The following is a 13,496-nucleotide window of genomic DNA, read 5'->3' as shown; positions in this document are numbered from 1 at the left end:
GCAAACAATTATACAAACAAGATATATGTGTGTGATAAACTGAATATCATCAACAGAGGAAAGGTACTAGCATTTCAGGTGATCTAGCATTTCCACACTGGGAGTTTCTCTATTCTGATGAAATTACACACAGTTCATAGGATCATAGACTTGGAGCTAGAAGGTACCTTAGAAATCACCAAGTCCAAATCTTCTTAATCTCCTTTTCTTACAGAAAAAGAGACTGAGGCAGAGAGAGGGGTTATACTGATTATAGGATCTAAGAGAGAATTGGATCTCCAGGCTTCTTGACTCCAAGATCAGTATGCTACTCACTATGCCATACCAACTCTCTCTCTCTCTCTCTCTCTCTCTCTCTCTCTCTCTCTCTCTCTCTCTTTCCCTCTCTCTCTCCCCCCCAGAGGCTTTGAGTAAGAAAGAAAAAAAAAGAGATGTAAAAGATTATGCCTATGAAAACCATCCTCTATCTCCTACTCTACTCATAAACATCCTTTCAGATATGAATTTACAATTAAGAGGCTGGGCATCGTGTCCTTTCCACCCCAGGTCCTTTTCAAATTGATGTCTTTCTCAGTGATGTTTTCATCCTAGCAGAATTCAATTAAGATCAAAATCTGGATGGTTTATGAAATTTGTTAGGAGGAAGTTTGGCCCCTGTTAACTGTTTTGCAAAATCACTGATGTCTGACTCTCCAATATTTAGAATGAATAAAATGCTGGTTAAGATACCTGGATTCAAATTCCACTTAGATACGTATTAGCCCTATCTGATCCTAAGTGAATTATATGCTTTCTCTGAGCCTCCATTTCATCTATAAAACAGGGGAAATAGCAATAGGCCTGCCTACCATTAAGGGGTCTTTAATAAAGGTAGTGGGGTGATATATTAATGTAAGTAATTATTATTTGCAGATTCTCAGAAAGCTTTTTTTTTTACTGAACATTGAAAGTTATCTCCTCTATACTCCTCCCATGGGTGTGTTTTTTGTCCTGATATCACCTTTTTTACCTAAGTCAATTAGTTAAATAACTTTAAAGACCTCCTTTGCCCAGCAGAAGTGACAAGGGATACATTGTCTGGTGTCTTAAAAAAAAAAAAAAAAACAAAAAAAAAACAACTTACCTTCTGTCTTGGAGTCAATACTGTGTATTGGCTCCAAGGCAGAAGAGTGGTAAGGTAGGCAATGGGGGGTCAAGTGACTTGTCCAGGGTCACACAGCTGGGAAGTATCTGCAGTCAGATTTGAACCTAGGACCTCCCATCTATAGGCCTGGCTTTCAATCCACTGAGCTACCCAGCTGCCCCAACTGGTATCTATTTTGACACTAATCTGTATGAAGTTGGGCAAATCACTTAACTTCTCTGGTCTTCAATTTCCTCTTAAGAAAAATAAGATTGGTCTACATGCTTTCAAAGATTCTTGTCAGTTTGTAAAATTTCATGATTTTTTTTTATTTCTCTGGTTTTTCCTACCACATATATTTTCTCTCCTCTGTTTCCCCTTACTCCCTTCAGCCCCTCCAACCCCTATTTTAGCCATTCTGGGTTCTATCATAATCAATCTCTTTATATAGCCTATTTTCTATCTGGTTTGCTTTATGAACCTTCTTCTTAGCATCTTACTTTTGTAATATATATGTCTGTGCATATAAGTGTGAAATTATTTATCATATATATAATTATCATAAATATCTAGGACTATGAATAATTTGATAAATGCCCAAATTCTAAAAATTATATTTGTTAACCAAAAGACAATACTGTCAAATTACATCATATTATAGAAATCAAATCAATCTCTCCCCTATGTGCTATCATGTTAAAGATGGCATTGTAGAACATATTGCCTTTCATAGTTTTTAAATACCTACCCTAAGAGTCCATGTATATAACAATATATTTCTATGCCACTTTAAAGTTTTCTAAGCACTTTCAATAACGTATTATTTTGTTGACCCTAATAACTACTCCTTTGTATCATCACCTCCGTGCTACAGATAAGGATATTGAAACTTAGAGAAATTCAGACTTGGCCAAGGGTTAGCCAGTGGGAGAGGTGATACTGGAATTCAGGTTCTTTGAATCCTGATCCAGAGTTCTTTCCATGAATCATATTTTCCCTTATTCTAACAGTCATATCGGTTCCTCCTGACAGTTCATTTATGCCCAACATTTATTACATGCTTACTGTTTGCATACTACTCTTCTAGAAACTGCAAAAGATGAAAAGCTCAGATTTGTTTTTATGAAGCTTTTAGTCTATCAGTATCATGAATTAGATATAGATATAGATAGTGTTAACTTGCAATGTTAGAAGAGAAATTCATTAGTAAGGAGAAAAACAAAATGTTATATGATATCCAAGAGAGAATGTCATTACTTACTTTATTGAGTGGGGAAATAAGGAATAACTTCATGGGGAAAATTGCATTTTATCTGGGTTTTGAAGGGCAAGCAGAAAAGGGATGGAGGACATTTCAGGCATAGGGAATAGTGCCAGTAATCGCACAGAGGTAGGAGAGCACACTTATTCTAAGGGTAGATAGTAATCCAATTTGACTAAAGTATGGAGTATACAAAGAAATAGTAGTAGTTTTATAATCATGGAAAATTAAGGTGGCATCAGATTGTGGATGAATTTAAATTCCAAGAAAATAGTTTAAGCTTCATCAGTTAATAGGATGCCACTGAAGGTTCTTGTGCAGAGAAGTGGCATGTTTGGATCTATGCATAAGAAGCATTAATTTAATATGGCGACAGTTTGAAAGATGGATAGAGTAGGAAAATATGGAAGATGGGACAACCTATAAGAACTTTTATAATAATCCAAGAGGGCGTATTGAAGTTCTGAATCAGGATAATGAAAATGAGAAGAGAGAAGAGACCATGAATGCCAGAGATATTGTAGAGATATTGACTGAATGAATATTGTAGAGAGGACATGGAAGAGAAGGAAAAATGAAAATTATGCCAAGGTTTTAAAGATGGGAGACTGGAATGAATGGTAGTATCACTGAAAGAAATATCAAAGTCCAAGAGGAAAGATAATTAGCTTGTTTTATAATATATTGAGTTTGAGGTACTCATGTGACATCAAAACAGAAGCATCCTTGGAATAGTTAGAAATATCAAAAAGAATCTCCCTTTGCAAGAGTAAGAAATTCAGAAAAGTCAGGATGGACTTGAATGCTTTGGATGAGGGACTATTAATATTGACACGATAAGGAAGGGAAGAGAATGAAGGGGAAAGGCAACTCTGAAGGCCTGCTAATAATGCATAATAATGGAGACATGGATCCTGTTATGCTCTGGAAGGCACTGAAGAAAACTATCTACTCTCCCTCAAGGGTAATTTCCTTCCCCCAGGTACTATAAGGAAAAGGAATTAATGCAGTAGAGTTTCCCTGGAATGTCTGAATAATTACCCAGAGACAAGATATTGGGAGACAAGGTCTAATAGATCTACAGTTGAACTCAGCCAGAGAGCCTCTAGATGCATTATTGATTATGCATGCATTCAGGCTCTTTTCAGTCTTCACATCAGCACTCACACTAAGTAATAAACCCAGCAGAGTCTATGTGAATCTATTTAAACCATCTAAGCAGAAGTCGTTTATTCCAGCAATTAAAAATAAATATGATCATGAGGTTGCTGCAAAGAAGGAGATTTATTTAGTCCAGTACTTTAGGAGTGCTATTAAACCCTATATTCTCAAGATGACCCCTAGATTTAACTCATTAGATAGTATCAGATCATACTTTATTAGAAATTGATGTTTCTCTTGCACGCCAGTGCACAGTGGATAATTTGAACCAAAATATATTCGTTAAAGAAACAGAGTGTTCTATTAGAAGTTTTTCATCTGGGAAAGTTGCCAATCTTGATGGCATCAATGTGGATTGTACATTAAGGAAAGGTCTCATTTCTCTGTATTTAACTTTTTATTAAGAATTTTCCCACTCATCAAGACAGAGTTCTGTCAGGAGAAAGTACTGATGGTAAGTGGTTCTCTCCATACTTAAGCTCACTCAATAAATTTCCTGTGACCACCAGGATCATCTTTTCGTCCAGTTTGCCCCAACTTTCTGAAAAAGTATCAGGGTAAATTAAATGTGCCAGTCCTGATTATATTTTCAAAATGTGTTTAAGTGTTAATGTAGTCTTTTCTAGGAGTTATTCCATGTGAACTTGGGTTGGCTCCTGATATACTTGCTAGTTTTATTTTATCAAGAAGTTGAATGCTCCTGCCCTAGATGTGAAGTTTGGAGTTCTAAACTGGAAAACAAGTCTAACAGGCACTACAGGCAGCTGGTGGTTTGATAGATAAGGAGCAAAACCTGGAGACAGAGAGAAATGGATTTGAATCATGTCTTAGATATCAACTGTGTGAATGTCCCTGGGCAAGTCATTTAACCTCTGTTGACTTTCGTTTCCTCATCTGTAAAATAGATACAATAATAGCACTTGGTTCACAGTCTTGTGAGGATTAAATGAAATAATATTATTTTAAGTATTTTGCAAACTTTAAAGTGAATTTCAACTTTTAATATTATTCATTTTACATTAATGCAAACTCACTGAGGGTGAGATTATCTTACTTTTTTGTCTTTGTATTTTCCATGCATTGCTTGGTGCCTGGTACTTATGGATCAGGATGGAAGTAGGAACTGGTATAGGGACTAGACTTGTGTGATTTCATTGAAATAGGAATACCCCAAAGAAGAAAACCCCAGCTACTAATTCATATCAGCACTTCCTATTTGACTTCTAGTCTTAAGAACATTGGTTAGATAGCTAAGTGACTAATACAGTTGCAGAAGTTGGACTTTGTTGATTCCCAGGCCAAGCTCTTTTTGGGGCTATCTCTTTGCCTGAAACATAATAGGCACTTAATAAATGCTTGATCAATTGGTGTATTAATTGGATCTGCTACTGTATTTCATTCCCAGGAGGAAAGCCTGTCTTATGACTAACAAGCATGATTTGAGAATCATGAAACTGCCCCACCTGTCAAAAAAAAATCTCTCCCAAGAAACTAAAATTGCTTCCTCTAGAGTCACTCATGAAATAGACATTCTTAAAGATGAATTCAATAATTTTATTCTACTGAGAATCCAGAAGGAATAATAACAGTAATAATAATAACGTTGGCAATGTTAATATTAATGTTAATAACAATAATGATGGTAATAATGATGATGATGATATCCCTTAAGAATTGAAGGTGTTTTACCTTTTTAAAGCAAGAACTGGTATTAGGATATAAATATTAGCTATTTAAGGCATAACATGATTGGGGCATTGGAAGTAAAATGAAAGACATTTTTAATATGATTTTCCATAAATATACATATTTTAATGTTCTAAATTCCACTCAATATGGCAGATGTGCCACATGTAAGGATGTGCCAAATGTAGACTTTAATGAAGGTGAAGGTTGTGAGGGACGATGACAGAGACATTAAAATCTAAGAGTTTGGCCCTTTGAGATGTAAATTAAGCACACATCCTCTCACAGGGCACAGACTATCTTTTAAGACCCAAAAGAAATTTAGCAAATGTGTTGGGAAGGTCTTTGCAAGTAAGGGAGTGGTCCCTCACTGGAGGAACTCATTGCTGAATCAAGGGGAACTACTGAATGGAAGAGCCTCTGCCTCTGCCAACTTCTGCCTAATAGGTGGAAAACATTAGAGCTGAGGTCCTGAGTAAACAGACCTGGAGAGGCTTTTGTTGGTCCTAAGTTAAGGGTCTCTACTCTTTATGAAAGAATAGAAAAACACTGTAGCTGAAAAGAACACTATAACACCCCAGCTAAAAGAGCATAGAAAATTCCAGCTGAGCCTCAGGCTGGAAGTAATGGAGCTTACAGCTGCCCATCAAAAAGTGAGCCCCAGGGTGACCAGTGGATTAACACAGCCAGTAGAGATGCTATGCCTTGGAAGGAGGTAGCCCAGCAGCCAAATGACCTGACCAGCTCTGCTCAGTAGCAGATTGATTCATCCAGAAAAGATGCCATGATCTGTGAAGAACTAGACCAGCTGAGCCACCCATGTAGCTAAAGGCCAGCTCAAAATAGAAACAGTGACTCATGTTACTAACATCCTACAGGACAGTGAACTTCATAAGGACTCTAGAAAAAGAAAAGACATGGAGTCCTTGATGTTTCAAAGTTGAGAGTTGCAATGATCATACTTTCTTCTTACTCCCTCCACCCCTTCATCTGTGTGTTTTCTTAGAATAAGCCCATGCTTTAGGAAGAAAATGTTTTTCAACTACCGATTTGCTATGCATTCTAAGTAAATGTCTTTTCTAAAAGCTAATTGAGTCTACTAACTGATTGCCAAATGGAAGTACTCTGGTAGGGGCTTGGGATTTATAGTATTATTCACCCACAAGGTTACTCTGAATATCAAGGAAAGTAGCTGCCTTTGAAGGTAAGGACCTCAGTCTACCAATAAAAGTGCAAGTTAGAGAAGTGAGAATAGAAGGGGGACTAAAATGACATTTATCAAATAATGAATCTATTTTTTGATCAGAAAAAAAGCTTCCTTTATACCTAGGATTCTTAATTTGAAGCCTATGAAGTTTATTATATTTCTATTTTCAGAACTATTTCAACATAGTTTCCTTTGTAATCCTATGCATTTTGTTTTATACATTTAAACCCAGTATTCTGAGAAAGGACCCAAGCTTCAAAAGACTTTTTTTTTCATTTTTTATTATCCTGCAAAACACTTCCATATTGGTCACTGTTGTGACAGCACATTCATACATAACCCAAACCCCAAAATAAAATGAAAAATACACTGATGTGAAAGACAACTCCAACAGTTCTTTCTCTGGAGGTAGACCCCATTCCCCATCATAAGTCATAAGGATTGTCCCAGATCACTGCATTGCTGAGTGTAACCAAGTTTTCACAGATAATCATCATCCAATATTGCTGTTTCTGTGTACAATGTTCTCCCAGTTTTGCTTATTTCACTATGCCTCAGTTCACATAGATCTTTCCAGCTTTTTCTGAAATTATCTTGCTTATCATTTCTTAAAACACAATAGTTTTCCATTACCAACATGTACCACAATTTGCTCAGTCATTCCCCAACTGATGGACATCTTCTCAATTTCCAATTCTTTGCTACTACAAAAAGAGCAGCTATAAATATTTTTGCACACGCATATATCTTCCCCTTTTTTATTAACTCCTTGGGATACAAACCCAATAGTGACATTACCTGATCAAAGGGTATTGTAAGGATGGGATTTGTGCAAGGGGATGGGACAGGAGGACCCAGAGAAGAGTTGGTGATAGTTGGTGACAGTTGAGACCAGAGGGAATTCTGGGTATTTCCTCAGAGGAGGGAGAAGGAGGAGAAGGTCTTCCAGCAAGGACTGGAAAGAGAAAGGAGGAGGACATCTCAGCTTGAATCCAGTCCTGAGGGCTTCCTGAGGATCTTTCTTTGGACACTGAAACCCTGATTCCCTGGCCAAAGGCATCCCATTGCTTCTCACCCAGCAAGACTTCAAAAAATGAGTGAGCTAAGTGTTTGGACTCCATTTTGGGAGCAATCTCTTGGGCTCCTTCCCCCATTACCCAACCTTGCTGAGAGACCCTTTCTAGTCTAAATTACAATTATAGAAAAGGATAGAAATAGAAACAGAAGGAGAAGGGGTGAGGGGAGATGCTTAGGAGTGGGAACCCCAAAGGTTCCCACCCGAGTGATGGACCCCATAGAAAAAGAGAAGAGGGCACCCCAAATCCCTCTACCCTTCAGCCCTTTCCCCAATTCCTGAATTGCAAAGAATAAAAGCCATTCATTAGTCATATAGTGTTCCAGAGTACTTGAGAGACAAGGAGGAGGGGAGTTGCAGCTTGGTCTGACTGCCTCCATCTTGAAGCCAGACCACCCACTGTGAAGTTGGCTGACCTCGGGGGAGGCTTGCGTGAACCCTGCCCTCATTCAGAATCAAATTGGAGTCCCACATACATCATCTTATAGGGAAACCTTGCCCCCAACTCCTGTGAGGTGGCACAACCATCCAGGTCACCCAGTTTTGGGGTGACACCCCCTTCTAGTCTCCCAGTGTATATTTGGCGGGAGGGGAGAGCTAGAAGAGAATCTCACCTCATAGACTTTCTTTATCTCCCCTTCTATCCTAAAATTGGTTACTTGGCTCTCATTATTATTACAGTTTTGGAAAAGGCTCTGTATTATTATTAATGTATGCACAGTTTTATAGCCGTTTGGGTATAGTTGCAAATTGCCCTCCAGAATGGTTAGATCAGTTCACAACTCCACCAACAATGCATTAGTGTCCCAATTTTTCCATATCCCCTCCAATATTTACCACTTTACTTTAATGCCATATTGGATAATCTGATAGGTGTGAGGTGATACCACAGCATTGTTTTAATTTGCATTTCTCTAATCAAGAGTGATTTAGAACTTTTTTATTTGATTATTGATGGCTTTGATTTCTTCATCTAAAAAGTTCTTGTTCATGTCCTTTGACCGTTTGTCAATTGGGGAATGGCTTATATTCTTATAAATTTGACTTAGTTCTTTATAAAAATTAGACCTTTATCAGAGATGTTTAATAGAAAAAAATTCCCAGTTTGTTATTTCCCTTCTAATCTTGGTTTGATTAATTTTGTTTGTATAATTTTTTTAATTTAATATAATCAAAATTATTCATTTTTTTCATTTTATAATACTCTCTGTCTCTTGCTTGATGATAAATTCTTCTCTTCTCCAAAGATCTGACAGGTAAAATTTTTAGTGTTGCCTTAAAAGAGTTATGGTATCACTCTTAATATCTAAATCATATATTCATTTTTTATTTTATCTTGGTAAAAGGTGTGAGATATTGGTCTATACCTGGCTTCTGCCATACTGTTTTCCAATTTTCCCAGCAATTTTTGTTAAAGAATAAGTTCTTATTCCAAAAGTTGGGCTCTTTGGGTTTATCAAATATTGAGTTGCTAAGGTCATTTACCCCTGTATATTGTGTATCTAATCTACTCCATTGATCTACAGTTCTATTCCTTAGCCAGTACCATATTGTTTTAATGATTGCTGCTTTATAGTACAGTTTGAACTCTGGTACTGCTAGGCCTCCTTCCTTCATGATATGTTTTTTTTTCCACTAGTTCCCTTGATATTCTTGACCTTTTGTTCTTCCAGATGAATTTTGTTATTTTTTCTAGTTCTATAAGATAATTATTTGATAGTTTGATTGATATGACATTGAATATTTTCCATTTGTTTAGAACTGATTTTATTTGTATGAAAAGGATTCTTATAATTCCTGTGTTTGCCTTAGCAAGTAGATACCCAGGTATTTTATATTGTTTAGAATGACTTTAAATGGAATCCTCTTTATACTTTTGATGTTGTACTTTAATGGTAATATAGAGAAATGCTAATGATTTATGTGGACTTATTTTGTATCCAAGAACTTTGCTAAAGTTATCAATTATTTCAACTAGTTTTTAGTTGATCCTCTAAGTATACTATTATATCATCTGCAAAGAGTGATAATTTAGTTTCCTTATTGCCTACTTTAATTCCTTCAATTTCTTTTTCTTTCCTTATTGCTAAAGTTAGTATTTCTAATACAATATTAAATAATAGTGGTGATAATGGGCATCCTTGCTTCACCTCTAATCTTATTGGGTAGGCGTCTAGCTTATCCTTATCGCAGATGATACTTGTTGATGATTCTAGGTATATATTACTTATCATTTTAAGGAATGATCCATTTATTCCTATACTTTCTAGTAGTTTTGATAGGAATGGGTGTTGTATTTTGTCAAAAGTTTTTTCTACATCTATTGAGATAATCATGTGATTTCTGTTGGTTTGGATATTGATATAGTCAATAATGCTGATAGTTTTTCTAATATAAATCAGCCCTACATTCCTGGTATAACACCCACATGGGTATAATAAATGATGCTTGGGATATATTGCTATATTCTCCTTGCTAGTATCTTATTTAAAATTTTTGCATCTATATTCATTATGAAATTCACCTATAATTTTCTTTCTCTGTTTTTGTTCTTCTTGATTAGGTAACAGTACCATATTCTTTTCATAAAAAGAATTTGGTAAGATTCCTTTCCTGCATATTTTCCCAAATTGATTCCCAAATAGTATTGAGATTAATTGTTTTTTAAATGTTTGATGGAATTCACTTGTGAATCCATCTCACTCTGGGGATTTTTTCTTAGGTAGTTCATTGATGGCTTATTCAAATGATTTTTCTGACATGGGATCATTTAATGATTCTATTCCTTTTTTGCTAATCTGTGCAATTTGAATTTTTGTAAAATTTACCATTTTACTTTGATTTCTGGATTTATTGGCATATAATAGGGAAAATAGCTCTTAATTATTGCTTTAATTTCCTCTTCATTAGTGGTAAATTCACCTTCTTCATTTTTGATACTGATTATTTTATTTTCTTCTTTCCTTTTTGAAATCAAATTAACCAACTCTCTCTACTTTATTTGTTTTTTCATCAAACCAACTCATAGTTGCATTTATAAGTTCAATTATTCTCTTACTTTCACATTTATTAATTTCTCCTTTAATTTTTAAGACTTCCAATCTAGTCTTTAAATGAGGATTCTTTCTCTAGTATTTTTAGCTACATGCCCAACTCATTGATCTGCATTTTCTCTATTTTATTAATGTAAGCATTTAGAGATATAAATTTCCCCCTAAGTACTGCTTTGGCAGTATCCCATAAATTTTGATATGTTGTCTCCTCATTGTCATTATCATTAATAATAATATTGATTGTTTCTATAATTTCTTCTTTGATCCACCCTTTTTTAGCATTAGATTATTTAGTCTCCATTTAATTTTTGATTTATCTTTCCATAGAACTATATGGATTATAATTTTTATTGTATTATGATCTGAAAAGGATACATTTATTATTTCTGCTTTTCTGCATTTGATTGTTTTTATGCCCTAATACATGACCAATTTTGTGTAGGAACCATGTACTGCTGAAAAGAAGGTATATCATTCAATTCTCTCCAGAGATCCATTTGCTATAACTTTTCTGAGATTTTATTCACTTCCTTTACTTCTTTCTTATTCATTTTTGGTTTGATTTATCTGAAAGGTTTGATAGATCTGAAAGGGGGAAGTTGAAAATCTACACTAGTATAGTTTTACTGTCTATTTCTTCCTGAAGTTTATTTAATTACTCCTTTTAAAATTTAGAGGCTAGACAATTTGGTGCATATATGTTTAGTGTTGATATTACTTCATTGTTTATAGTACCTTTTAGCAATACGTAATTTCTTGCCTTTTCTCTCATAATCAGAAATATTTTTGCTTTAACTTTGCGTGAGATTATAATTACTACCCCTCTTTATTTTTGCTTTAGATGACGCACAATAAATTCTGCTCCAGCCCCTTACCTTTACTAGGTGTGTGTCACCTTGCCTCAAATGTCAATATATAGTAGGATTCTGGTTTTTAACCCACTTGGCTTTCTGCTTCCATTTTATGTTTTAGTTCAACCCATTCACATTCACAGTTATGATTACCAACTATGAATTCCCCTCTATCTTACTTTTCCCTCTTGATTTTGTTTTTTTCCTTTTCACTCTGTTCCTCCTCACCAGTGTTTTGCTTTCTATCATCCCCCAGTTTCCCATCCCTCCTATTAGCACCCCCCTTACCTTGTTTTATTCCCCTCCTACTTCTCTTTAGGGTAAAATAGGATTCTATGCACCAGTGAGAATGGTTATTATTCCCTCTCTAAGCAAGTTAAGATGAGAGTAAAGTTTAAGCATTGCCTGTCACCACTCTTATCTTCCCCTCCTCTGTAATAGTTTTTTATGCCTCTTTAGTTAGACAATTTACTCCATTCTAACTCTCCCTTCCTTTTTCTCTCAGTGCCATCCTCTTTTTCACCCCTTAATTATTTTTTGCATGTCATATCATCCTAATCAGCTTACTTCCCCACCCTCTAAGTATACTCCTTCTAATTGCTCTACTACTAATAAAAATTTTTAAGAATTCCAAATATCCTCTTTCCATGTAGAAATATATTTTGACCTGATTGAGGTTTCTCTTGAATCTTGTGTATGGACTTCAAATTTTCTCTTTAGGTCTAGTCTTTTCCTCAGGAATGCTTGGAAGTCTTCTATTTTATTGAATGACCATTTTTCCCCTGAAAGAATATACACAGTTTTCCTGGATAGGTGACTCTGGGCTATAAATTTAGATCTTTTACCTTCTTGAATATCATATTTCATGCCTTCTGATACTTTAATGTGACTAAATCCTATATGATCCTGATTGTAGCTCCATAGTATGTGAATCATTTCTTTCTGCCTGTTTATAGTACTTTCTCCTTGGCTTAGAGGCTCTTGAATTTAGCTATTATATTCCTTTGAGTTGTCATTTTAGTATTTCTTCCTGGGAGTGATCTGTGGAGTCTTTCAATTTCTATTTTACTCTCTTGTTCAAGAATATCTGAGCAGTTTTCTGTGAATATTTCTTGTATTATGATGTCTGGGAATTTTTTTATCATGGATTTCTGGTTGTCCAATACTTTTTATATTGTCTCTCTTAAATCTATTTTCCAGATCAGTTGTTTTTTCAATGAGATATTTCAAAATTTCTTCTTCCTTTTTCCCTAATTCTTTTGATTTTGTTTTATTGTTTCTTGATGTCTCATGAAGTCATTAGCTTCTAGTTTCCCAATTCTTATTTTCAAGGAATAATTTTCTTCCATCCATTTTTCAGCCTCCATTTTATTTGGCCCTTTTCTTCTTGCATTGCTTTCACTTCTCTTCCCTCTGCCTCTCTTAATTGATTTTTGAAATCATTTGGAGCTCTTCCAGAATCTAAATCCAATTCAATTTTTCCTTTGGACTTTGCCTGTGTTTCTTTTGCTTTCACTGTTCCTTCTGTATCTGTGCCTTGCTCTTTGTCTCCATAAATATTGTCTATGGCTAGGTTTTTTTTTAATGTTTGATCATTTTTCTAGTGTTTTAAAGGTAGACTCTGTTCTCCGGGAGGTTAGAGCACCCTCTTAAACTTTAGTCCTTCCTTGATATTATCCATAGCCTTATTTTTGGTTTTCTGCAAGTTTCAGTTTTTCCAAAAAAAATGATGGCCTCTGGGCTGGGAGCTCTTAGAGCTACCTCCCACTGCGAATTCAATTACACCCTGAGACTGCTGATAGCTCAAATTCTAGCCTCAGGCTTGTGTAAATAGAATTAGCTCGATCCCATTAATAGTCAAAAATCTACTCAACCCAGGCATGCTAATGATGTCACTCTCACCTCCCTTAGTGGGGAGGGGAGACGAGTTACCCACACGTGACAATAAGTAACAAATCAAGAATAAGGGACTGCCCTTTGGGCAGTCCAAATCAATGTAGAAACTGCCATTTGTCCATTTGAATTAGAGGTGGACCACAGGAAGTGATGAAAGACACTATCTCTTTAAGTAAGTGAGTG

This window comes from Gracilinanus agilis, chromosome 1, assembly GCF_016433145.1.
Source record: "Gracilinanus agilis isolate LMUSP501 chromosome 1, AgileGrace, whole genome shotgun sequence".
In the NCBI taxonomy this organism is placed as follows: domain Eukaryota; kingdom Metazoa; phylum Chordata; class Mammalia; order Didelphimorphia; family Didelphidae; genus Gracilinanus; species Gracilinanus agilis.
This window is presented reverse-complemented; position numbering follows the sequence as displayed.